The sequence below is a fragment of the Rhodnius prolixus genome, unplaced genomic scaffold (assembly GCF_049639745.1).
Source record: "Rhodnius prolixus isolate KJV_2025 unplaced genomic scaffold, Rpr scaffold_3, whole genome shotgun sequence".
Lineage (NCBI taxonomy): Eukaryota > Metazoa > Arthropoda > Insecta > Hemiptera > Reduviidae > Rhodnius > Rhodnius prolixus.
In genome coordinates, this window is record NW_027411603.1 from 52,748,137 (window position 1) to 52,776,036 (window position 27,900).

Consider the following 27,900-nt stretch of genomic DNA (forward strand, 5'->3'; position numbering starts at 1 on the left):
GTGATATTGCACAAATGTTGAGGTAAAAGAGCACTATAATTCTACAGATTATCGCAGTTCTATCATTAATAAGACCGGAGATACAGCAATTTTAAATATAAAGAAAATGAACAAAATCTCAAAATTTCCTTCACTATATCTTTTTCAAAAATTGAGATAGAAAGCTGTTATTATGCACAAATGTTAAAGAAAAAAAGTACTATAATTCTACAGATTCTCGCAGGTCTATCATTAATAAGACCGGAGATACAGCAATTCGAATTAGGAGGAAGATAAAAAAAATCATAAAATTTCCTGCCCTATATCTTTTTCAAAAATTGAGATAGAAAGCTGTAATTTTGCACAAATGTTAAGGGAAAAGAGTACTATAATTCTACAGATTCTCGCAGGTCTATCACTAATAAGACAGGAGATACAGCAATATTAAATATAAAGAAAATGAACAAAATCTCAAAATTTCCTGCCCTATCTCTTTTTCAAAAATTGAGATAGAAAGCTGTAGTTTTGCACAAATGTTAAGGTAAAAGTGTACAATACTTCTACAGATTATCGCAGGTCTATCATTAATAAGACCGGAGATACAACAATTCTAATTATAAAGAAAATGAACAAAATCTCAAAATTTCCTGCCCTATATCTTTTTCAAAAATTGATATAGAAAGCTGTAATTTTGCACAAATGTTAATGTAAAAGAGTACTATAATTCTACAAATTCTCGCAGGTCTATCACTAATAAGACCGGAGATACAGCAATTCTAAATATCAAGAAAAAGAACAAAATCTCAAAATTTCCTGCCCTATATCTTTTTCAAAAATTGAGATAGAAAGCTGTAATTTTGCACAAATGTTAAGGTAAAACAGTACTATAATTCTACAAATTCTCGCAGGTCTATCACTAATAAGACCGGAGATACAGCAATTCTAAATATAAAGAAAATGAACAAAATTTCAAAATTTCCTGCCCTATATCTTTTTCAAAAATTGAGATAGAAAGCTGTAGTTTTGCACAAATGTTAAGGTAAATGAGTATTATAATTCTACAAATTCTCGCAGGTCTATCACTAATAAGACCGGAGATACAGCAATTCGAATTAGGAGGAAGATAAAAAAAATCATAAAATTTCCTGCCCTATATCTTTTTCAAAAATTGAGATAGAAAGCTGTAATTTTGCACAAATGTTAAGGGAAAAGAGTACTATGATTCTACAGATTCTCGCAGGTCTATCACTAATAAGACAGGAGATACAGCAATATTAAATATAAAGAAAATGAACAAAATCTCAAAATTTCCTGCACTATATCTTTTTCAAAAATTGTGATAGAAAGCATTAGTTTTGCACAAATGTTAATGTAAAAGAGTACTATAATTGTACAGATTCTCGCAGGTCTATCAGTAATAAGACAGGAGATACAGTAATTTTAAATATAAAGAAAATGAACAAAATCTCAAAATTTCCTGCCCTATATCTTTTTCAAAAATTGAGATAAAAAGCTGTAGTTTTGCACAAATGTTAAGGTAAAAGAATACTTTAATTCTACAAATTATCGCAGGTCTATCATTAATAAGACCGGAGATACAGCAATTCCAATTAGGAGGAAGATAAAAAAAAATCATAAAATTTCCTGCCCTATATGTTTTTCAAAAATTGAGATAGAAAGCTGTAATTTTGCACAAATGTTAAGGGAAAAGAGTACTATAATTCTACAGATTCTCGCAGGTCTATCACTAATAAGACAGGAGATACAGCAATTCTAAATATAAAGAAAATGAACAAAATCTCAAAATTTCCTGCCCTATATCTTTTTCAAAAATTGAGATAGAAAGCTGTTATTATGCACAAATGTTAAAGAAAAAAAGTACTATAATTCTACAGATTCTCGCAGGTCTATCATTAATAAGACCGGAGATACAGCAATTCGAATTAGGAGGAAGATAAAAAAAATCATAAAATTTCCTGCCCTATATCTTTTTCAAAAATTGAGATAGAAAGCTGTAATTTTGCACAAATGTTAAGGGAAAAGAGTACTATAATTCTACAGATTCTCGCAGGTCTATCACTAATAAGACAGGAGATACAGCAATATTAAATATAAAGAAAATGAACAAAATCTCAAAATTTCCTGCCCTATCTCTTTTTCAAAAATTGAGATAGAAAGCTGTAGTTTTGCACAAATGTTAAGGTAAAAGTGTACAATACTTCTACAGATTATCGCAGGTCTATCATTAATAAGACCGGAGATACAGCAATTCTAAATATCAAGAAAAAGAACAAAATCTCAAAATTTCCTGCCCTATATCTTTTTCAAAAATTGAGATAGAAAGCTGTAATTTTGCACAAATGTTAAGGTAAAACAGTACTATAATTCTACAAATTCTCGCAGGTCTATCACTAATAAGACCGGAGATACAGCAATTCTAAATATAAAGAAAATGAACAAAATTTCAAAATTTCCTGCCCTATATCTTTTTCAAAAATTGAGATAGAAAGCTGTAGTTTTGCACAAATGTTAAGGTAAATGAGTATTATAATTCTACAAATTCTCGCAGGTCTATCACTAATAAGACCGGAGATACAGCAATTCGAATTAGGAGGAAGATAAAAAAAATCATAAAATTTCCTGCCCTATATCTTTTTCAAAAATTGAGATAGAAAGCTGTAATTTTGCACAAATGTTAAGGGAAAAGAGTACTATGATTCTACAGATTCTCGCAGGTCTATCACTAATAAGACAGGAGATACAGCAATATTAAATATAAAGAAAATGAACAAAATCTCAAAATTTCCTGCACTATATCTTTTTCAAAAATTGTGATAGAAAGCATTAGTTTTGCACAAATGTTAATGTAAAAGAGTACTATAATTGTACAGATTCTCGCAGGTCTATCAGTAATAAGACAGGAGATACAGTAATTTTAAATATAAAGAAAATGAACAAAATCTCAAAATTTCCTGCCCTATATCTTTTTCAAAAATTGAGATAAAAAGCTGTAGTTTTGCACAAATGTTAAGGTAATAGTGTACAATAATTCTACAGATTATCGCAGGTCTATCACTAATAAGACCGGAGATACAGCAATTCTAAATATCAAGAAAAAGGACAAAATCTCAAAATTTCCTGCCCTATATCTTTTTCAAAAATTGAGATAGAAAGCTGTAATTTTGCACAAATGTTAAGGTAAAACAGTACTAAATTTTCTACAAATTCTCGCAGGTCTATCACTAATAAGACCGGAGATACAGCAATTCTAAATATAAGGAAAATGAACAAAATTTCAAAATTTCCTGCCCTATATCTTTTTCAAAAATTGAGATAGAAAGCTGTAGTTTTGCACAAATGTTAAGGTAAATGAGTATTATAATTCTACAAATTCTCGCAGGTCTATCACTAATAAGACAGGAGATACAGCAATTCTAAATATAAAGAAAATGAACAAAATCTCAAAATTTCCTGCCCTATATCTTTTTCAAAATTTGAGATAGAAAGCAGCAGTTTTGCACAAATGTTAAGGTAAAAAAGTTCTATAATTCTACAAATTCTCGCAGGCCTATCACTAATAAGAAAGGAAATACAGCAATTCGAAATATAAAGAAAATGAAAAAATCTTAAAATTTCCTGCCCTATATCTTTTTCAAAAATTGAGATAGAAAGCTGTAGTTTTGCTCAAATGTTAAGGTAAAAGAATACTTTAATTCTACAGATTATCGCAGGTCCATCATTAATAAGACCGGAGATACAGCAATTCGAATTAGGAGGAAGATAAAAAAAATCATAAAATTTCCTGCCCTATATCTTTCTCAAAATTTGAAATAGAAAGCAGCAGTTTTGCACAAATGTTAAGGTAAAAAAGTTCTATAATTCTACAAATTCTTGCAGGCCTATCACTAATAAGAAAGGAGATACAGTAATTCTAAATATAAAAAAAATGAACAAAATCTTAAAATTTCCTGCCCTATATCTTTTTCAAAAATTGAGATAGAAAGCTGTAGTTTTGCTCAAATGTTAAGGTAAAAGAATACTTTAATTCTACAGATTATCGCAGGTCCATCATTAATAAGACCGGAGGTACAGCAATTCGAATTAGGAGGAAAATAAAAAAAATCATAAAATTTCCTGCCCTATATCTTTCTCAAAAATTGTGATAGAAAGCTGTAGTTTTGCACAAATGTTAAGGTAAAAGAGTACTTTAATTGTACAGATTCTCACAAGTCTATCACTGATAAGTCAGGAGATACAGCAATTTTAAATATAAAGAAAATGAACAAAATCTCGAAATTCCCTGCCCTATATCTTTTTCAAAAATTGAGATAGAAAGCTGTAGTTTTGCACCAAAATTAAGGTAAAAGAATACTATAATTCTACAGATTCTCGCAGCTCTATCACAAATAAGACAGGAGATGTAGCAATTCTAAATATAAAGAAAATGAACAAAATTTCCTGTCCTATATCTTTTTCAAAAATTGTGATAGAAAGCATTAGTTTTGCACAAATGTTAATGTAAAAGAGTACTATAATTCTACAGATTCTCGCAGGTCTATCACTAATCAGACAGGAGATACAGTAATTTTAAATTTAAATAAAATGAACAAAATCTCAAAATTTCCTGCCCTATATATTTTTCGTAAATCGAGATAGAAAGCTGTGATATTGCACAAATGTTGAGGTAAAAGAGCACTATAATTCTACAGATTATCGCAGTTCTATCATTAATAAGACCGGAGATACAGCAATTTTAAATATAAAGAAAATGAACAAAATCTCAAAATTTCCTTCACTATATCTTTTTCAAAAATTGAGATAGAAAGCTGTTATTATGCACAAATGTTAAAGAAAAAAAGTACTATAATTCTACAGATTCTCGCAGGTCTATCACTAATAAGACAGGAGATACAGCAATTCTAAATATAAAGAAAATGAACAAAATCTCAAAATTTCATGATCTATATCTTTTTCAAAAATTGAGATAGAAAGCTGTAGTTTTGCTCAAATGTTAAGGTAAAAGAATACTTTAATTCTACAAATTATCGCAGGTCTATCATTAATAAGACCGGAGATACAGCAATTCGAATTAGGAGGAAGATAAAAAAAAATCATAAAATTTCCTGCCCTATATGTTTTTCTAAAATTGAGATAGAAAGCTGTAATTTTGCACAAATGTTAAGGGAAAAGAGTACTATAATTCTACAGATTCTCGCAGGTCTATCACTAATAAGACAGGAGATACAGCAATTCTAAATATAAAGAAAATGAACAAAATCTCAAAATTTCCTGCCCTATATCTTTTTCGTAAATCGAGATAAAAAGCTGTGATATTGCACCAATGTTGAGGTAAAAGAGCACTATAATTCTACAGATTATCGCAGTTCTATCATTAATAAGACGGGAGATACAGCAATTTTAAATATAAAGAAAATGAACAAAATCTCAAAATTTCCTGCCCTATATCTTTTTCAAAAATTGAGATAGAAAGCTGTAGTTTTGCACAAATGTTAAGGTAAATGAGTATTATAATTCTACAAATTCTCGCAGGTCTATCACTAATAAGACCGGAGATACAGCAATTCGAATTAGGAGGAAGATAAAAAAAATCATAAAATTTCCTGCCCTATATCTTTTTCAAAAATTGAGATAGAAAGCTGTAATTTTGCACAAATGTTAAGGGAAAAGAGTACTATGATTCTACAGATTATCGCAGGTCTATCATTAATAAGACCGGAGATACAGCAATTCTAAATATAAAGAAAATGAACAAAATCTCAAAATTTCCTGCCCTATATCTTTTTCAAAATTTGAGATAGAAAGCAGCAGTTTTGCACAAATGTTAAGGTAAAAAAGTTCTATAATTCTACAAATTCTCGCAGGCCTATCACTAATAAGAAAGGAAATACAGCAATTCGAAATATAAAGAAAATGAACAAAATCTTAAAAATTCCTGCCCTATATCTTTTTCAAAAATTGAGATAGAAAGCTGTAGTTTTGCTCAAATGTTAAGGTAAAAGAATACTTTAATTCTACAGATTATCGCAGGTCTATCACTAATAAGACCGGAGATACAGCAATTCTAAATATCAAGAAAAAGAACAAAATCTCAAAATTTCCTGCCCTATATCTTTTTCAAAAATTGAGATAGAAAGCTGTAATTTTGCCCAAATGTTAAGGTAAAATAGTACTATAATTCTACAAATTCTCGCAGGTCTATCACTAATAAGACCGGAGATACAGCAATTCTAAATATAAAGAAAATGAACAAAATTTCAAAATTTCCTGCCCTATATCTTTTTCAAAAATTGAGATAGAAAGCTGTAGTTTTGCACAAATGTTAAGGTAAATGAGTATTATAATTCTACAAATTCTCGCAGGTCTATCACTAATAAGACCGGAGATACAGCAATTCGAATTAGGAGGAAGATAAAAAAAATCATAAAATTTCCTGCCCTATATCTTTTTCAAAAATTGAGATAGAAAGCTGTAATTTTGCACAAATGTTAAGGGAAAAGAGTACTATAATTCTACAGATTCTCGCAGGTCTATCACTAACAAGACAGGAGATACAGCAATATTAAATATAAAGAAAATGAACAAAATCTCAAAATTTCCTGCACTATATCTTTTTCAAAAATTGTGATAGATAGCATTAGTTTTGCACAAATGTTAATGTAAAAGAGTACTATAATTCTACAGATTCTCGCAGGTCTATCAGTAATAAGACAGGAGATACAGTAATTTTAAATATAAAGAAAATGAACAAAATCTCAAGATTTCATGCCCTATATCTTTTTCAAAAATTGAGATAGAAAGCTGTAGTTTTGCACAAATGTTAAGGTAAAAGTATACAATAATTCTACAGATTATCGCAGGTCTATCACTAATAAGACCGGAGATACAGCAATTCTAAATATCAAGAAAAAGAACAAAATCTCAAAATTTCCTGCCCTATATCTTTTTCAAAAATTGAGATAGAAAGCTGTAATTTTGCACAAATGTTAAGGTAAAACAGTACTATAATTCTACAAATTCTCGCAGGTCTATCACTAATAAGACCGGAGATACAGCAATTCTAAATATAAAGAAAATGAACCAAATTTCAAAATTTTCTGCCCTATATCTTTTTCAAAAATTGAGATAGAAAGCTGTAGTTTTGCACAAATGTTAAGGTAAATGAGTATTATAATTCTACAAATTCTCGCAGGTCTATCACTAATAAGACAGGAGATACAGCAATTCTAAATATAAAGAAAATGAACAAAATCTCAAAATTTCCTGCCCTATATCTATTTCAAAATTTGAGATAGAAAGCAGCAGTTTTGCACAAATGTTAAGGTAAAAAAGTTCTATAATTCTACAAATTCTCGCAGGCCTATCACTAATAAGAAAGGAAATACAGCAATTCGAAATATAAAGAAAATGAAAAAATCTTAAAATTTCCTGCCCTATATCTTTTTCAAAAATTGAGATAGAAAGCTGTAGTTTTGCTCAAATGTTAAGGTAAAAGAATACTTTAATTCTACAGATTATCGCAGGTTCATCATTAATAAGACCTGAGATACAGCAATTCGAATTAGGAGGAAGATAAAAAAAATCATAAAATTTCCTGCCCGATATCATTCTCAAAATTTGAAATAGAAAGCAGCAGTTTTGCACAAATGTTAAGGTAAAAAAGTTCTATAATTCTACAAATTCTCGCAGGCCTATCACTAATAAGAAAGGAGATACAGTAATTCTAAATATAAAAAAAATGAACAAAATCTTAAAATTTCCTGCCCTATATCTTTTTCAAAAATTGAGATAGAAAGCTGTAGTTTTGCTCAAATGTTAAGGTAAAAGAATACTTTAATTCTACAGATTATCGCAGGTCCATCATTAATAAGACCGGAGGTACAGCAATTCGAATTAGGAGGAAGATAAAAAAAATCATAAAATTTCCTGCCCTATATCTTTCTCAAAAATTGTGATAGAAAGCTGTAGTTTTGCACAAATGTTAAGGTAAAAGAGTACTTTAATTCTACAAATTCTCGCAGGCCTATCACTAATAAGAAAGGAGATACAGTAATTCTAAATATAAAAAAAATGAACAAAATCTTAAAATTTCCTGCCCTATATCTTTTTCAAAAATTGAGATAGAAAGCTGTAGTTTTGCTCAAATGTTAAGGTAAAAGAATACTTTAATTCTACAGATTATCGCAGGTCCATCATTAATAAGACCGGAGGTACAGCAATTCGAATTAGGAGGAAGATAAAAAAAATCATAAAATTTCCTGCCCTATATCTTTCTCAAAAATTGTGATAGGAAGCTGTAGTTTTGCACAAATGTTAAGGTAAAAGGGTACTTTAATTGTACAGATTCTCACAAATCTATCACTGATAAGTCAGGTGATACAGCAATTTTAAATATAAAGAAAATGAACAAAATCTCGAAATTCCCTGCCCTATATCTTTTTCAAAAATTGAGATAGAAAGCTGTAGTTTTGCACAAATGTTAAGGTAAAAATGTTCTATAATTCTACAAATTCTCGCAGGCCTATCACTAATAAGAAAGGAAATACAGCAATTCGAAATATAAAGAAAATGAACAAAATCTTAAAATTTCCTGACCTATATCTTTTTCTAAACATCAGATAGGAAGCTGTAGTTTTGCACAAATGTTAAGGTAAAAGAGTTCTATAATCCTACAGATTATCGCAGGTCTATAATTAATAACACCGGAGATATAGCAATTTTAAATATAAATAAAATGAACAAAATCTCAAAATTTCCTGCCCTATATCTTTTTCATAAATCGAGATAGAAAGCTGTGATATTGCACAAATGTTGAGGTAAAAGAGCACTATAATTCTACAGATTATCGCAGTTCTATCATTAATAAGACCGGAGATACAGCAATTTTAAATATAAAGAAAATGAACAAAATCTCAAAATTTCCTTCACTATATCTTTTTCAAAAATTGAGATAGAAAGCTGTTATTATGCACAAATGTTAAAGAAAAAAAGTTCTATATATCTACAGATTCTCGCAGGTCTATCACTAATAAGACAGGAGATACAGCAATTCTAAATATAAAGAAAATGAACAAAATCTCAAAATTTCATGATCTATATCTTTTTCAAAAATTGAGATAGAAAGCTGTAGTTTTGCTCAATGTCAAGGTAAAAGAATACTTTAATTCTACAAATTATCCCAGGTCTATCATTAATAAGACCGGAGATACAGCAATTCGAATTAGGAGGAAGATAAAAAAAAATCATAAAATTTCCTGCCCTATATGTTTTTCAAAAATTGAGATAGAAAGCTGTCATTTTGCACAAATGTTAAGGGAAAAGAGTACTATAATTCTACAGATTCTCGCAGGTCTATCACTAATAAGACAGGAGATACAGCAATTTTAAATATAAAGAAAATGAACAAAATCTCAAAATTTCCTGCCCTATATCTTTTTCAAAATTTGAGATAGAAAGGTGTAGTTTGGCACAAATGTTGAGGTAAAAAAGTTCTATAATTCTACAAATTCTCGCAGGCCTATCACTAATGAGACAGGAAATACAGCAACTCGAAATATAAAAAAAATGAAAAAAAACTCAAAATTTCATGCCCTATATCTTTTTCAAAGTTTGAGATAGAAAGCAGCAGTTTTGCACAAATGTTAAAGTAAAAAAGTTCTATAATTCTACAAATTCTCGCAGGCCTATCACTAATAAGAAAGGAAATACAGCAATTCGAAATATAAAGAAAATGAACAAAATCTTAAAATTTCCTGCCCTATATCTTTTTCAAAAATTGAGATAGAAAGCTGTAGTTTTGCTCAAATGTTAAGGTAAAAGAATACTTTAATTCTACAGATTATCGCAGGTCCATCATTAATAAGACCGGAGATACAGCAATTCGAATTAGGAGGAAGATAAAAAAAATCATAAAATTTCCTGCCCTATATCTTTCTCAAAAATTGTGATAGAAAGCTGTAGTTTTGCACAAATGTTAATGTAAAAAAGTTCTATAATTCTACAAATTCTCGCAGGCCTATCACTAATAAGAAAGGAGATACAGTAATTCTAAATATAAAAAAAATGAACAAAATCTTAAAATTTCCTGCCCTACATCTTTTTCAAAAATTGAGATAGAAAGCTGTAGTTTTGCTCAAATGTTAAAGTAAAAGAATACTTCAATTCTACAGATTATCGCAGGTCCATCATTAAATAGACCGGAGATACAGCAATTCGAATTAGGAGGAAGATAGAAAAAATCATAAAATTTCCTGCCCTATATCTTTCTCAAAAATTGTGATAGAAAGCTGTAGTTTTGCACAAATGTTAAGGTAAAAGAGTACTTTAGTTGTACAGATTCTCACAAGTCTATCACTGATAAGTCAGGAGATACAGCAATTTTAAATATAAAGAAAATGAACAAAATCTCGAAATTCCCTGCGCTATATCTTTTTCAAAAATTGAGATAGAAAGCTGTAGTTTTGCACCAAAATTAAGGTAAAAGAATACTATAATTCTACAGATTCTCGCAGGTCTATCACTAATAAGACAGGAGATACAGCAATTTTAAATATAAAGAAAATGACCAAAATCTCAAAATTTTCTGCACTATATCTTTTTCAAAAATTGAGATAGAAAGCTGTAGTTTTGCTCAAATGTTAAGGTAAAGGAATACTTTAATTCTACAGATTATCGCAGGTCTATCATTAATAAGACCGGAGATACAGCAATTCGAATTAGGAGGAAGATAAAAAAAATCATAAAATTTCCTGCCCTATATCTTTTTCAAAAATTGAGATAGAAAGCTGTAATTTTGCACAAATGTTAAGCGAAAAGAGTACTATAATTCTACAGATTCTCGCAGGTCTATCACTAATAAGACAGGAGATACAGCAATATTAAATATAAAGAAAATGAACAAAATCTCAAAATTTCCTGCCCTATCTCTTTTTCAAAAATTGAGATAGAAAGCGGTAGTTTTGCACAAATGTTGAGGTAAAAGTGTACAATACTTCTACAGATTATCGCAGGTCTATCATTAATAAGACCGGAGATACAACAATTCTAATTATAAAGAAAATGAACAAAATCTCAAAATTTCCTGCCCTATATCTTTTTCAAAAATTGAAATAGAAAGCTGTAATTTTGCACAAATGTTAATGTAAAAGAGTACTATAATTCTACAAATTCTCGCAGGTCTATCACTAATAAGACCGGAGATACAGCAATTCTAAATATCAAGAAAAAGAACAAAATCTCAAAATTTCCTGCCCTAAATCTTTTTCAAAAATTGAGATAGAAAGCTGTAATTTTGCACAAATGTTAAGGTAAAACAGTACTATAATTCTACAAATTCTCGCAGGTCTATCACTAATAAGACCGGAGATACAGCAATTCTAAATATAAAGAAAATGAACAAAATTTCAAAATTTCCTGCCCTATATCTTTTTCAAAAATTGAGATAGAAAGCTGTAGTTTTGCACAAATGTTAAGGTAAATAAGTATTATAATTCTACAAATTCTCGCAGGTCTATCACTAATAAGACCGGAGATACAGCAATTCGAATTAGGAGGAAGATAAAAAAAATCATAAAATTTCCTGCCCTATATCTTTTTCAAAAATTGAGATAGAAAGCTGTAATTTTGCACAAATGTTAAGGGAAAAGAGTACTATGATTCTACAGATTATCGCAGGTCTATCACTAATAAGACCGGAGATACAGCAATTCTAAATATCAAGAAAAAGGACAAAATTTCAAAATTTCCTGCCCTATATCTTTTTCAAAAATTGAGATAGAAAGCTGTAATTTTGCACAAATGTTAAAGTAAAACAGCACTAAATTTTCTACAAATTCTCGCAGGTCTATCACTAATAAGACCGGAGATACAGCAATTCTAAATATAAGGAATATGAACAAAATTTCAAAATTTCCTGCCCTATATCTTTTTCAAAAATTGAGATAGAAAGCTGTAGTTTTGCACAAATGTTAAGGTAAATGAGTATTATAATTCTACAAATTCTCGCAGGTCTATCACTAATAAGACAGGAGATACAGCAATTCTAAATATAAAGAAAATGAACAAAATCTCAAAATTTCCTGCCCTATATCTTTTTCAAAATTTGAGATAGAAAGCAGCAGTTTTGCACAAATGTTAAGGTAAATGAGTATTATAATTCTACAAATTCTCGCAGGTCTATCACTAATAAGACAGGAGATACAGCAATATTAAATATAAAGAAAATGAACAAAATCTCAAAATTTCCTACACTATATCTTTTTCAAAAATTGTGATAGAAAGCATTAGTTTTGCACAAATGTTAATGTAAAAGAGTACTATAATTCTACAGATTCTCGCAGGACTATCAGTAATAAGACAGGAGATACAGTAATTTTAAATATAAAGAAAATCAACAAAATCTCAAAATTTCCTGCCCTATATCTTTTTCAAAAATTGAGATAGAAAGCTGTAATTTTGCACAAATGTTAAGGGAAAAGAGTACTATGATTCTACAGATTATCGCAGGTCTATCACTAATAAGACCGGAGATACAGCAATTCTAAATATCAAGAAAAAGGACAAAATCTCAAAATTTCCTGCCCTATATCTTTTTCAAAAATTGAGATAGAAAGCTGTAATTTTGCACAAATGTTAAAGTAAAACAGCACTAAATTTTCTACAAATTCTCGCAGGTCTATCACTAATAAGACCGGAGATACAGCAATTCTAAATATAAGGAATATGAACAAAATTTCAAAATTTCCTGCCCTATATCTTTTTCAAAAATTGAGATAGAAAGCTGTAGTTTTGCACAAATGTTAAGGTAAATGAGTATTATAATTCTACAAATTCTCGCAGGTCTATCACTAATAAGACAGGAGATACAGCAATTCTAAATATAAAGAAAATGAACAAAATCTCAAAATTTCCTGCCCTATATCTTTTTCAAAATTTGAGATAGAAAGCAGCAGTTTTGCACAAATGTTAAGGTAAATGAGTATTATAATTCTACAAATTCTCGCAGGTCTATCACTAATAAGACAGGAGATACAGCAATATTAAATATAAAGAAAATGAACAAAATCTCAAAATTTCCTACACTATATCTTTTTCAAAAATTGTGATAGAAAGCATTAGTTTTGCACAAATGTTAATGTAAAAGAGTACTATAATTCTACAGATTCTCGCAGGTCTATCAGTAATAAGACAGGAGATACAGTAATTTTAAATATAAAGAAAATCAACAAAATCTCAAAATTTCCTGCCCTATATCTTTTTCAAAAATTGAGATAAAAAGCTGTAGTTTTGCACAAATGTTAAGGTAAAAGTGTACAATAATTCTACAGATTATCGCAGGTCTATCACTAATAAGACCGGAGATACAGCAATTCTAAATATCAAGAAAAAGGACAAACTCTCAAAATTTCCTGCCCTATATCTTTTTCAAAAATTGAGATAGAAAGCTGTAATTTTGCACAAATGTTAAGGTAAAACAGTACTAAATTTTCTACAAATTCTCGCAGGTCTATCACTAATAAGACCGGAGATACAGCAATTCTAAATATAAGGAAAATGAACAAAATTTCAAAATTTCCTGCCCTATATCTTTTTCAAAAATTGAGATAGAAAGCTGTAGTTTTGCACAAATGTTAAGGTAAATGAGTATTATAATTCTACAAATTCTCGCAGGTCTATCACTAATAAGACAGGAGATACAGCAATTCTAAATATAAAGAAAATGAACAAAATCTCAAAATTTCCTGCCCTATATCTTTTTCAAAATTTGAGATAGAAAGCAGCAGTTTTGCACAAATGTTAAGGAAAAAAAGTTCTATAATTCTACAAATTCTCGCATGCCTATCACTAATAAGAAAGGAAATACAGCAATTCGAAATATAAAGAAAATGAAAAAATCTTAAATTTTCCTTCACTATATCTTTTTCAAAAATTGAGATAGAAAGCTGTAGTTTTGCTCAAATGTTAAGGTAAAAGAATACTTTAATTCTACAGATTATCGCAGGTCCATCATTAATAAGACCGGAGATACAGCAATTCGAATTAGGAGGAAGATAAAAAAAATCATAAAATTTCCTGCCCTATATCTTTCTCAAAATTTGAAATAGAAAGCAGCAGTTTTGCACAAATGTTAAGGTAAAAAAGTTCTATAATTCTACAAATTCTCGCAGGCCTATCACTAATAAGAAAGGAGATACAGTAATTCTAAATATAAAGAAAATCAACAAAATCTCAAAATTTCCTGCCCTATATCTTTTTCAAAAATTGAGATAGAAAGCTGTAGTTTTGCACCAAAATTAAGGTAAAAGAATACTTTAATTCTACAGATTATCGCAGGTTCATCATTAATAAGACCTGAGATACAGCAATTCGAATTAGGAGGAAGATAAAAAAAATCATAAAATTTCCTGCCCGATATCATTCTCAAAATTTGAAATAGAAAGCAGCAGTTTTGCACAAATGTTAAGGTAAAAAAGTTCTATAATTCTACAAATTCTCGCAGGCCTATCACTAATAAGAAAGGAGATACAGTAATTCTAAATATAAAAAAAATGAACAAAATCTTAAAATTTCCTGCCCTATATCTTTTTCAAAAATTGAGATAGAAAGCTGTAGTTTTGCTCAAATGTTAAGGTAAAAGAATACTTTAATTCTACAGATTATCGCAGGTCCATCATTAATAAGACCGGAGGTACAGCAATTCGAATTAGGAGGAAGATAAAAAAAATCATAAAATTTCCTGCCCTATATCTTTCTCAAAAATTGTGATAGAAAGCTGTAGTTTTGCACAAATGTTAAGGTAAAAGAGTACTTTAATTCTACAAATTCTCGCAGGTCTATCACTAATAAGAAAGGAGATACACTAATTCTAAATATAAAAAAAATGAACAAAATCTTAAAATTTCCTGCCCTATATCTTTTTCAAAAATTGAGATAGAAAGCTGTAGTTTTGCTCAAATGTTAAGGTAAAAGAATACTTTAATTCTACAGATTATCGCAGGTCCATCATTAATAAGACCGGAGGTACAGCAATTCGAATTAGGAGGAAGATAAAAAAAATCATAAAATTTCCTGCCCTATATCTTTCTCAAAAATTGTGATAGGAAGCTGTAGTTTTGCACAAATGTTAAGGTAAAAGAGTACTTTAATTGTACAGATTCTCACAAATCTATCACTGATAAGTCAGGTGATACAGCAATTTTAAATATAAAGAAAATGAACAAAATCTCGAAATTCCCTGCCCTATATCTTTTTCAAAAATTGAGATAGAAAGCTGTAGTTTTGCACAAATGTTAAGGTAAAAATGTTCTATAATTCTACAAATTCTCGCAGGCCTATCACTAATAAGAAAGGAAATACAGCAATTCGAAATATAAAGAAAATGAACAAAATTTCCTGACCTATATCTTTTTCTAAACATCAGATAGGAAGCTGTAGTTTTGCACAAATGTTAAGGTAAAAGAGTTCTATAATCCTACAGATTATCGCAGGTCTATAATTAATAACACCGGAGATATAGCAATTTTAAATATAAATAAAATGAACAAAATCTCAAAATTTCCTGCCCTATATCTTTTTCATAAATCGAGATAGAAAGCTGTGATATTGCACAAATGTTGAGGTAAAAGAGCACTATAATTCTACAGATTATCGCAGTTCTATCATTAATAAGACCGGAGATACAGCAATTTTAAATATAAAGAAAATGAACAAAATCTCAAAATTTCCTTCACTATATCTTTTTCAAAAATTGAGATAGAAAGCTGTTATTATGCACAAATGTTAAAGAAAAAAAGTTCTATATATCTACAGATTCTCGCAGGTCTATCACTAATAAGACAGGAGATACAGCAATTCTAAATATAAAGAAAATGAACAAAATCTCAAAATTTCATGATCTATATCTTTTTCAAAAATTGAGATAGAAAGCTGTAGTTTTGCTCAATGTCAAGGTAAAAGAATACTTTAATTCTACAAATTATCCCAGGTCTATCATTAATAAGACCGGAGATACAGCAATTCGAATTAGGAGGAAGATAAAAAAAAATCATAAAATTTCCTGCCCTATATGTTTTTCAAAAATTGAGATAGAAAGCTGTCATTTTGCACAAATGTTAAGGGAAAAGAGTACTATAATTCTACAGATTCTCGCAGGTCTATCACTAATAAGACAGGAGATACAGCAATTTTAAATATAAAGAAAATGAACAAAATCTCAAAATTTCCTGCCCTATATCTTTTTCAAAATTTGAGATAGAAAGGTGTAGTTTGGCACAAATGTTGAGGTAAAAAAGTTCTATAATTCTACAAATTCTCGCAGGCCTATCACTAATGAGACAGGAAATACAGCAACTCGAAATATAAAAAAAATGAAAAAAAACTCAAAATTTCATGCCCTATATCTTTTTCAAAGTTTGAGATAGAAAGCAGCAGTTTTGCACAAATGTTAAAGTAAAAAAGTTCTATAATTCTACAAATTCTCGCAGGCCTATCACTAATAAGAAAGGAAATACAGCAATTCGAAATATAAAGAAAATGAACAAAATCTTAAAATTTCCTGCCCTATATCTTTTTCAAAAATTGAGATAGAAAGCTGTAGTTTTGCTCAAATGTTAAGGTAAAAGAATACTTTAATTCTACAGATTATCGCAGGTCCATCATTAATAAGACCGGAGATACAGCAATTCGAATTAGGAGGAAGATAAAAAAAATCATAAAATTTCCTGCCCTATATCTTTCTCAAAATTTGAAATAGAAAGCAGCAGTTTTGCACAAATGTTAAGGTAAAAAAGTTCTATAATTCTACAAATTCTCGCAGGCCTATCACTAATAAGAAAGGAGATACAGTAATTCTAAATATAAAGAAAATCAACAAAATCTCAAAATTTCCTGCCCTATATCTTTTTCAAAAATTGAGATAGAAAGCTGTAGTTTTGCACCAAAATTAAGGTAAAAGAATACTTTAATTCTACAGATTATCGCAGGTTCATCATTAATAAGACCTGAGATACAGCAATTCGAATTAGGAGGAAGATAAAAAAAATCATAAAATTTCCTGCCCGATATCATTCTCAAAATTTGAAATAGAAAGCAGCAGTTTTGCACAAATGTTAAGGTAAAAAAGTTCTATAATTCTACAAATTCTCGCAGGCCTATCACTAATAAGAAAGGAGATACAGTAATTCTAAATATAAAAAAAATGAACAAAATCTTAAAATTTCCTGCCCTATATCTTTTTCAAAAATTGAGATAGAAAGCTGTAGTTTTGCTCAAATGTTAAGGTAAAAGAATACTTTAATTCTACAGATTATCGCAGGTCCATCATTAATAAGACCGGAGGTACAGCAATTCGAATTAGGAGGAAGATAAAAAAAATCATAAAATTTCCTGCCCTATATCTTTCTCAAAAATTGTGATAGAAAGCTGTAGTTTTGCACAAATGTTAAGGTAAAAGAGTACTTTAATTCTACAAATTCTCGCAGGCCTATCACTAATAAGAAAGGAGATACAGTAATTCTAAATATAAAAAAAATGAACAAAATCTTAAAATTTCCTGCCCTATATCTTTTTCAAAAATTGAGATAGAAAGCTGTAGTTTTGCTCAAATGTTAAGGTAAAAGAATACTTTAATTCTACAGATTATCGCAGGTCCATCATTAATAAGACCGGAGGTACAGCAATTCGAATTAGGAGGAAGATAAAAAAAATCATAAAATTTCCTGCCCTATATCTTTCTCAAAAATTGTGATAGGAAGCTGTAGTTTTGCACAAATGTTAAGGTAAAAGGGTACTTTAATTGTACAGATTCTCACAAATCTATCACTGATAAGTCAGGTGATACAGCAATTTTAAATATAAAGAAAATGAACAAAATCTCGAAATTCCCTGCCCTATATCTTTTTCAAAAATTGAGATAGAAAGCTGTAGTTTTGCACAAATGTTAAGGTAAAAATGTTCTATAATTCTACAAATTCTCGCAGGCCTATCACTAATAAGAAAGGAAATACAGCAATTCGAAATATAAAGAAAATGAACAAAATCTTAAAATTTCCTGACCTATATCTTTTTCTAAACATCAGATAGGAAGCTGTAGTTTTGCACAAATGTTAAGGTAAAAGAGTTCTATAATCCTACAGATTATCGCAGGTCTATAATTAATAACACCGGAGATATAGCAATTTTAAATATAAATAAAATGAACAAAATCTCAAAATTTCCTGCCCTATATCTTTTTCATAAATCGAGATAGAAAGCTGTGATATTGCACAAATGTTGAGGTAAAAGAGCACTATAATTCTACAGATTATCGCAGTTCTATCATTAATAAGACCGGAGATACAGCAATTTTAAATATAAAGAAAATGAACAAAATCTCAAAATTTCCTTCACTATATCTTTTTCAAATATTGAGATAGAAAGCTGTTATTATGCACAAATGTTAAAGAAAAAAAGTTCTATATATCTACAGATTCTCGCAGGTCTATCACTAATAAGACAGGAGATACAGCAATTCTAAATATAAAGAAAATGAACAAAATCTCAAAATTTCATGATCTATATCTTTTTCAAAAATTGAGATAGAAAGCTGTAGTTTTGCTCAATGTCAAGGTAAAAGAATACTTTAATTCTACAAATTATCCCAGGTCTATCATTAATAAGACCGGAGATACAGCAATTCGAATTAGGAGGAAGATAAAAAAAAATCATAAAATTTCCTGCCCTATATGTTTTTCAAAAATTGAGATAGAAAGCTGTCATTTTGCACAAATGTTAAGGGAAAAGAGTACTATAATTCTACAGATTCTCGCAGGTCTATCACTAATAAGACAGGAGATACAGCAATTTTAAATATAAAGAAAATGAACAAAATCTCAAAATTTCCTGCCCTATATCTTTTTCAAAATTTGAGATAGAAAGGTGTAGTTTGGCACAAATGTTGAGGTAAAAAAGTTCTATAATTCTACAAATTCTCGCAGGCCTATCACTAATGAGACAGGAAATACAGCAACTCGAAATATAAAAAAAATGAAAAAAAACTCAAAATTTCATGCCCTATATCTTTTTCAAAGTTTGAGATAGAAAGCAGCAGTTTTGCACAAATGTTAAAGTAAAAAAGTTCTATAATTCTACAAATTCTCGCAGGCCTATCACTAATAAGAAAGGAAATACAGCAATTCGAAATATAAAGAAAATGAACAAAATCTTAAAATTTCCTGCCCTATATCTTTTTCAAAAATTGAGATAGAAAGCTGTAGTTTTGCTCAAATGTTAAGGTAAAAGAATACTTTAATTCTACAGATTATCGCAGGTCCATCATTAATAAGACCGGAGATACAGCAATTCGAATTAGGAGGAAGATAAAAAAAATCATAAAATTTCCTGCCCTATATCTTTCTCAAAAATTGTGATAGAAAGCTGTAGTTTTGCACAAATGTTAAGGTAAAAAAGTTCTATAATTCTACAAATTCTCGCAGGCCTATCACTAATAAGAAAGGAGATACAGTAATTCTAAATATAAAAAAAATGAACAAAATCTTAAAATTTCCTGCCCTACATCTTTTTCAAAAATTGAGATAGAAAGCTGTAGTTTTGCTCAAATGTTAAAGTAAAAGAATACTTCAATTCTACAGATTATCGCAGGTCCATCATTAAATAGACCGGAGATACAGCAATTCGAATTAGGAGGAAGATAAAAAAAATCATAAAATTTCCTGCCCTATATCTTTCTCAAAAATTGTGATAGAAAGCTGTAGTTTTGCACAAATGTTAAGGTAAAAGAGTACTTTAGTTGTACAGATTCTCACAAGTCTATCACTGATAAGTCAGGAGATACAGCAATTTTAAATATAAAGAAAATGAACAAAATCTCGAAATTCCCTGCGCTATATCTTTTTCAAAAATTGAGATAGAAAGCTGTAGTTTTGCACCAAAATTAAGGTAAAAGAATACTATAATTCTACAGATTCTCGCAGGTCTATCACTAATAAGACAGGAGATACAGCAATTTTAAATATAAAGAAAATGACCAAAATCTCAAAATTTTCTGCACTATATCTTTTTCAAAAATTGAGATAGAAAGCTGTAGTTTTGCTCAAATGTTAAGGTAAAGGAATACTTTAATTCTACAGATTATCGCAGGTCTATCATTAATAAGACCGGAGATACAGCAATTCGAATTAGGAGGAAGATAAAAAAAATCATAAAATTTCCTGCCCTATATCTTTTTCAAAAATTGAGATAGAAAGCTGTAATTTTGCACAAATGTTAAGCGAAAAGAGTACTATAATTCTACAGATTCTCGCAGGTCTATCACTAATAAGACAGGAGATACAGCAATATTAAATATAAAGAAAATGAACAAAATCTCAAAATTTCCTGCCCTATCTCTTTTTCAAAAATTGAGATAGAAAGCGGTAGTTTTGCACAAATGTTGAGGTAAAAGTGTACAATACTTCTACAGATTATCGCAGGTCTATCATTAATAAGACCGGAGATACAACAATTCTAATTATAAAGAAAATGAACAAAATCTCAAAATTTCCTGCCCTATATCTTTTTCAAAAATTGAAATAGAAAGCTGTAATTTTGCACAAATGTTAATGTAAAAGAGTACTATAATTCTACAAATTCTCGCAGGTCTATCACTAATAAGACCGGAGATACAGCAATTCTAAATATCAAGAAAAAGAACAAAATCTCAAAATTTCCTGCCCTAAATCTTTTTCAAAAATTGAGATAGAAAGCTGTAATTTTGCACAAATGTTAAGGTAAAACAGTACTATAATTCTACAAATTCTCGCAGGTCTATCACTAATAAGACCGGAGATACAGCAATTCTAAATATAAAGAAAATGAACAAAATTTCAAAATTTCCTGCCCTATATCTTTTTCAAAAATTGAGATAGAAAGCTGTAGTTTTGCACAAATGTTAAGGTAAATAAGTATTATAATTCTACAAATTCTCGCAGGTCTATCACTAATAAGACCGGAGATACAGCAATTCGAATTAGGAGGAAGATAAAAAAAATCATAAAATTTCCTGCCCTATATCTTTTTCAAAAATTGAGATAGAAAGCTGTAATTTTGCACAAATGTTAAGGGAAAAGAGTACTATGATTCTACAGATTATCGCAGGTCTATCACTAATAAGACCGGAGATACAGCAATTCTAAATATCAAGAAAAAGGACAAAATTTCAAAATTTCCTGCCCTATATCTTTTTCAAAAATTGAGATAGAAAGCTGTAATTTTGCACAAATGTTAAAGTAAAACAGCACTAAATTTTCTACAAATTCTCGCAGGTCTATCACTAATAAGACCGGAGATACAGCAATTCTAAATATAAGGAATATGAACAAAATTTCAAAATTTCCTGCCCTATATCTTTTTCAAAAATTGAGATAGAAAGCTGTAGTTTTGCACAAATGTTAAGGTAAATGAGTATTATAATTCTACAAATTCTCGCAGGTCTATCACTAATAAGACAGGAGATACAGCAATTCTAAATATAAAGAAAATGAACAAAATCTCAAAATTTCCTGCCCTATATCTTTTTCAAAATTTGAGATAGAAAGCAGCAGTTTTGCACAAATGTTAAGGTAAATGAGTATTATAATTCTACAAATTCTCGCAGGTCTATCACTAATAAGACAGGAGATACAGCAATATTAAATATAAAGAAAATGAACAAAATCTCAAAATTTCCTACACTATATCTTTTTCAAAAATTGTGATAGAAAGCATTAGTTTTGCACAAATGTTAATGTAAAAGAGTACTATAATTCTACAGATTCTCGCAGGTCTATCAGTAATAAGACAGGAGATACAGTAATTTTAAATATAAAGAAAATCAACAAAATCTCAAAATTTCCTGCCCTATATCTTTTTCAAAAATTGAGATAGAAAGCTGTAATTTTGCACAAATGTTAAGGGAAAAGAGTACTATGATTCTACAGATTATCGCAGGTCTATCACTAATAAGACCGGAGATACAGCAATTCTAAATATCAAGAAAAAGGACAAAATCTCAAAATTTCCTGCCCTATATCTTTTTCAAAAATTGAGATAGAAAGCTGTAATTTTGCACAAATGTTAAAGTAAAACAGCACTAAATTTTCTACAAATTCTCGCAGGTCTATCACTAATAAGACCGGAGATACAGCAATTCTAAATATAAGGAATATGAACAAAATTTCAAAATTTCCTGCCCTATATCTTTTTCAAAAATTGAGATAGAAAGCTGTAGTTTTGCACAAATGTTAAGGTAAATGAGTATTATAATTCTACAAATTCTCGCAGGTCTATCACTAATAAGACAGGAGATACAGCAATTCTAAATATAAAGAAAATGAACAAAATCTCAAAATTTCCTGCCCTATATCTTTTTCAAAATTTGAGATAGAAAGCAGCAGTTTTGCACAAATGTTAAGGTAAATGTGTATTATAATTCTACAAATTCTCGCAGGTCTATCACTAATAAGACAGGAGATACAGCAATATTAAATATAAAGAAAATGAACAAAATCTCAAAATTTCCTACACTATATCTTTTTCAAAAATTGTGATAGAAAGCATTAGTTTTGCACAAATGTTAATGTAAAAGAGTACTATAATTCTACAGATTCTCGCAGGTCTATCAGTAATAAGACAGGAGATACAGTAATTTTAAATATAAAGAAAATCAACAAAATCTCAAAATTTCCTGCCCTATATCTTTTTCAAAAATTGAGATAAAAAGCTGTAGTTTTGCACAAATGTTAAGGTAAAAGTGTACAATAATTCTACAGATTATCGCAGGTCTATCACTAATAAGACCGGAGATACAGCAATTCTAAATATCAAGAAAAAGGACAAACTCTCAAAATTTCCTGCCCTATATCTTTTTCAAAAATTGAGATAGAAAGCTGTAATTTTGCACAAATGTTAAGGTAAAACAGTACTAAATTTTCTACAAATTCTCGCAGGTCTATCACTAATAAGACCGGAGATACAGCAATTCTAAATATAAGGAAAATGAACAAAATTTCAAAATTTCCTGCCCTATATCTTTTTCAAAAATTGAGATAGAAAGCTGTAGTTTTGCACAAATGTTAAGGTAAATGAGTATTATAATTCTACAAATTCTCGCAGGTCTATCACTAATAAGACAGGAGATACAGCAATTCTAAATATAAAGAAAATGAACAAAATCTCAAAATTTCCTGCCCTATATCTTTTTCAAAATTTGAGATAGAAAGCAGCAGTTTTGCACAAATGTTAAGGAAAAAAAGTTCTATAATTCTACAAATTCTCGCATGCCTATCACTAATAAGAAAGGAAATACAGCAATTCGAAATATAAAGAAAATGAAAAAATCTTAAATTTTCCTTCACTATATCTTTTTCAAAAATTGAGATAGAAAGCTGTAGTTTTGCTCAAATGTTAAGGTAAAAGAATACTTTAATTCTACAGATTATCGCAGGTCCATCATTAATAAGACCGGAGATACAGCAATTCGAATTAGGAGGAAGATAAAAAAAATCATAAAATTTCCTGCCCTATATCTTTCTCAAAATTTGAAATAGAAAGCAGCAGTTTTGCACAAATGTTAAGGTAAAAAAGTTCTATAATTCTACAAATTCTCGCAGGCCTATCACTAATAAGAAAGGAGATACAGTAATTCTAAATATAAAGAAAATCAACAAAATCTCAAAATTTCCTGCCCTATATCTTTTTCAAAAATTGAGATAGAAAGCTGTAGTTTTGCACCAAAATTAAGGTAAAAGAATACTTTAATTCTACAGATTATCGCAGGTTCATCATTAATAAGACCTGAGATACAGCAATTCGAATTAGGAGGAAGATAAAAAAAATCATAAAATTTCCTGCCCGATATCATTCTCAAAATTTGAAATAGAAAGCAGCAGTTTTGCACAAATGTTAAGGTAAAAAAGTTCTATAATTCTACAAATTCTCGCAGGCCTATCACTAATAAGAAAGGAGATACAGTAATTCTAAATATAAAAAAAATGAACAAAATCTTAAAATTTCCTGCCCTATATCTTTTTCAAAAATTGAGATAGAAAGCTGTAGTTTTGCTCAAATGTTAAGGTAAAAGAATACTTTAATTCTACAGATTATCGCAGGTCCATCATTAATAAGACCGGAGGTACAGCAATTCGAATTAGGAGGAAGATAAAAAAAATCATAAAATTTCCTGCCCTATATCTTTCTCAAAAATTGTGATAGAAAGCTGTAGTTTTGCACAAATGTTAAGGTAAAAGAGTACTTTAATTCTACAAATTCTCGCAGGCCTATCACTAATAAGAAAGGAGATACAGTAATTCTAAATATAAAAAAAATGAACAAAATCTTAAAATTTCCTGCCCTATATCTTTTTCAAAAATTGAGATAGAAAGCTGTAGTTTTGCTCAAATGTTAAGGTAAAAGAATACTTTAATTCTATAGATTATCGCAGGTCCATCATTAATAAGACCGGAGGTACAGCAATTCGAATTAGGAGGAAGATAAAAAAAATCATAAAATTTCCTGCCCTATATCTTTCTCAAAAATTGTGATAGGAAGCTGTAGTTTTGCACAAATGTTAAGGTAAAAGAGTACTTTAATTGTACAGATTCTCACAAATCTATCACTGATAAGTCAGGTGATACAGCAATTTTAAATATAAAGAAAATGAACAAAATCTCGAAATTCCCTGCCCTATATCTTTTTCAAAAATTGAGATAGAAAGCTGTAGTTTTGCACAAATGTTAAGGTAAAAATGTTCTATAATTCTACAAATTCTCGCAGGCCTATCACTAATAAGAAAGGAAATACAGCAATTCGAAATATAAAGAAAATGAACAAAATTTCCTGACCTATATCTTTTTCTAAACATCAGATAGGAAGCTGTAGTTTTGCACAAATGTTAAGGTAAAAGAGTTCTATAATCCTACAGATTATCGCAGGTCTATAATTAATAACACCGGAGATATAGCAATTTTAAATATAAATAAAATGAACAAAATCTCAAAATTTCCTGCCCTATATCTTTTTCATAAATCGAGATAGAAAGCTGTGATATTGCACAAATGTTGAGGTAAAAGAGCACTATAATTCTACAGATTATCGCAGTTCTATCATTAATAAGACCGGAGATACAGCAATTTTAAATATAAAGAAAATGAACAAAATCTCAAAATTTCCTTCACTATATCTTTTTCAAAAATTGAGATAGAAAGCTGTTATTATGCACAAATGTTAAAGAAAAAAAGTTCTATATATCTACAGATTCTCGCAGGTCTATCACTAATAAGACAGGAGATACAGCAATTCTAAATATAAAGAAAATGAACAAAATCTCAAAATTTCATGATCTATATCTTTTTCAAAAATTGAGATAGAAAGCTGTAGTTTTGCTCAATGTCAAGGTAAAAGAATACTTTAATTCTACAAATTATCCCAGGTCTATCATTAATAAGACCGGAGATACAGCAATTCGAATTAGGAGGAAGATAAAAAAAAATCATAAAATTTCCTGCCCTATATGTTTTTCAAAAATTGAGATAGAAAGCTGTCATTTTGCACAAATGTTAAGGGAAAAGAGTACTATAATTCTACAGATTCTCGCAGGTCTATCACTAATAAGACAGGAGATACAGCAATTTTAAATATAAAGAAAATGAACAAAATCTCAAAATTTCCTGCCCTATATCTTTTTCAAAATTTGAGATAGAAAGGTGTAGTTTGGCACAAATGTTGAGGTAAAAAAGTTCTATAATTCTACAAATTCTCGCAGGCCTATCACTAATGAGACAGGAAATACAGCAACTCGAAATATAAAAAAAATGAAAAAAAACTCAAAATTTCATGCCCTATATCTTTTTCAAAGTTTGAGATAGAAAGCAGCAGTTTTGCACAAATGTTAAAGTAAAAAAGTTCTATAATTCTACAAATTCTCGCAGGCCTATCACTAATAAGAAAGGAAATACAGCAATTCGAAATATAAAGAAAATGAACAAAATCTTAAAATTTCCTGCCCTATATCTTTTTCAAAAATTGAGATAGAAAGCTGTAGTTTTGCTCAAATGTTAAGGTAAAAGAATACTTTAATTCTACAGATTATCGCAGGTCCATCATTAATAAGACCGGAGATACAGCAATTCGAATTAGGAGGAAGATAAAAAAAATCATAAAATTTCCTGCCCTATATCTTTCTCAAAATTTGAAATAGAAAGCAGCAGTTTTGCACAAATGTTAAGGTAAAAAAGTTCTATAATTCTACAAATTCTCGCAGGCCTATCACTAATAAGAAAGGAGATACAGTAATTCTAAATATAAAGAAAATCAACAAAATCTCAAAATTTCCTGCCCTATATCTTTTTCAAAAATTGAGATAGAAAGCTGTAGTTTTGCACCAAAATTAAGGAAAAAGAATACTTTAATTCTACAGATTATCGCAGGTTCATCATTAATAAGACCTGAGATACAGCAATTCGAATTAGGAGGAAGATAAAAAAAATCATAAAATTTCCTGCCCGATATCATTCTCAAAATTTGAAATAGAAAGCAGCAGTTTTGCACAAATGTTAAGGTAAAAAAGTTCTATAATTCTACAAATTCTCGCAGGCCTATCACTAATAAGAAAGGAGATACAGTAATTCTAAATATAAAAAAAATGAACAAAATCTTAAAATTTCCTGCCCTATATCTTTTTCAAAAATTGAGATAGAAAGCTGTAGTTTTGCTCAAATGTTAAGGTAAAAGAATACTTTAATTCTACAGATTATCGCAGGTCCATCATTAATAAGACCGGAGGTACAGCAATTCGAATTAGGAGGAAGATAAAAAAAATCATAAAATTTCCTGCCCTATATCTTTCTCAAAAATTGTGATAGAAAGCTGTAGTTTTGCACAAATGTTAAGGTAAAAGAGTACTTTAATTCTACAAATTCTCGCAGGCCTATCACTAATAAGAAAGGAGATACAGTAATTCTAAATATAAAAAAAATGAACAAAATCTTAAAATTTCCTGCCCTATATCTTTTTCAAAAATTGAGATAGAAAGCTGTAGTTTTGCTCAAATGTTAAGGTAAAAGAATACTTTAATTCTACAGATTATCGCAGGTCCATCATTAATAAGACCGGAGGTACAGCAATTCGAATTAGGAGGAAGATAAAAAAAATCATAAAATTTCCTGCCCTATATCTTTCTCAAAAATTGTGATAGGAAGCTGTAGTTTTGCACAAATGTTAAGGTAAAAGAGTACTTTAATTGTACAGATTCTCACAAATCTATCACTGATAAGTCAGGTGATACAGCAATTTTAAATATAAAGAAAATGAACAAAATCTCGAAATTCCCTGCCCTATATCTTTTTCAAAAATTGAGATAGAAAGCTGTAGTTTTGCACAAATGTTAAGGTAAAAATGTTCTATAATTCTACAAATTCTCGCAGGCCTATCACTAATAAGAAAGGAAATACAGCAATTCGAAATATAAAGAAAATGAACAAAATCTTAAAATTTCCTGACCTATATCTTTTTCTAAACATCAGATAGGAAGCTGTAGTTTTGCACAAATGTTAAGGTAAAAGAGTTCTATAATCCTACAGATTATCGCAGGTCTATAATTAATAACACCGGAGATATAGCAATTTTAAATATAAATAAAATGAACAAAATCTCAAAATTTCCTGCCCTATATCTTTTTCATAAATCGAGATAGAAAGCTGTGATATTGCACAAATGTTGAGGTAAAAGAGCACTATAATTCTACAGATTATCGCAGTTCTATCATTAATAAGACCGGAGATACAGCAATTTTAAATATAAAGAAAATGAACAAAATCTCAAAATTTCCTTCACTATATCTTTTTCAAAAATTGAGATAGAAAGCTGTTATTATGCACAAATGTTAAAGAAAAAAAA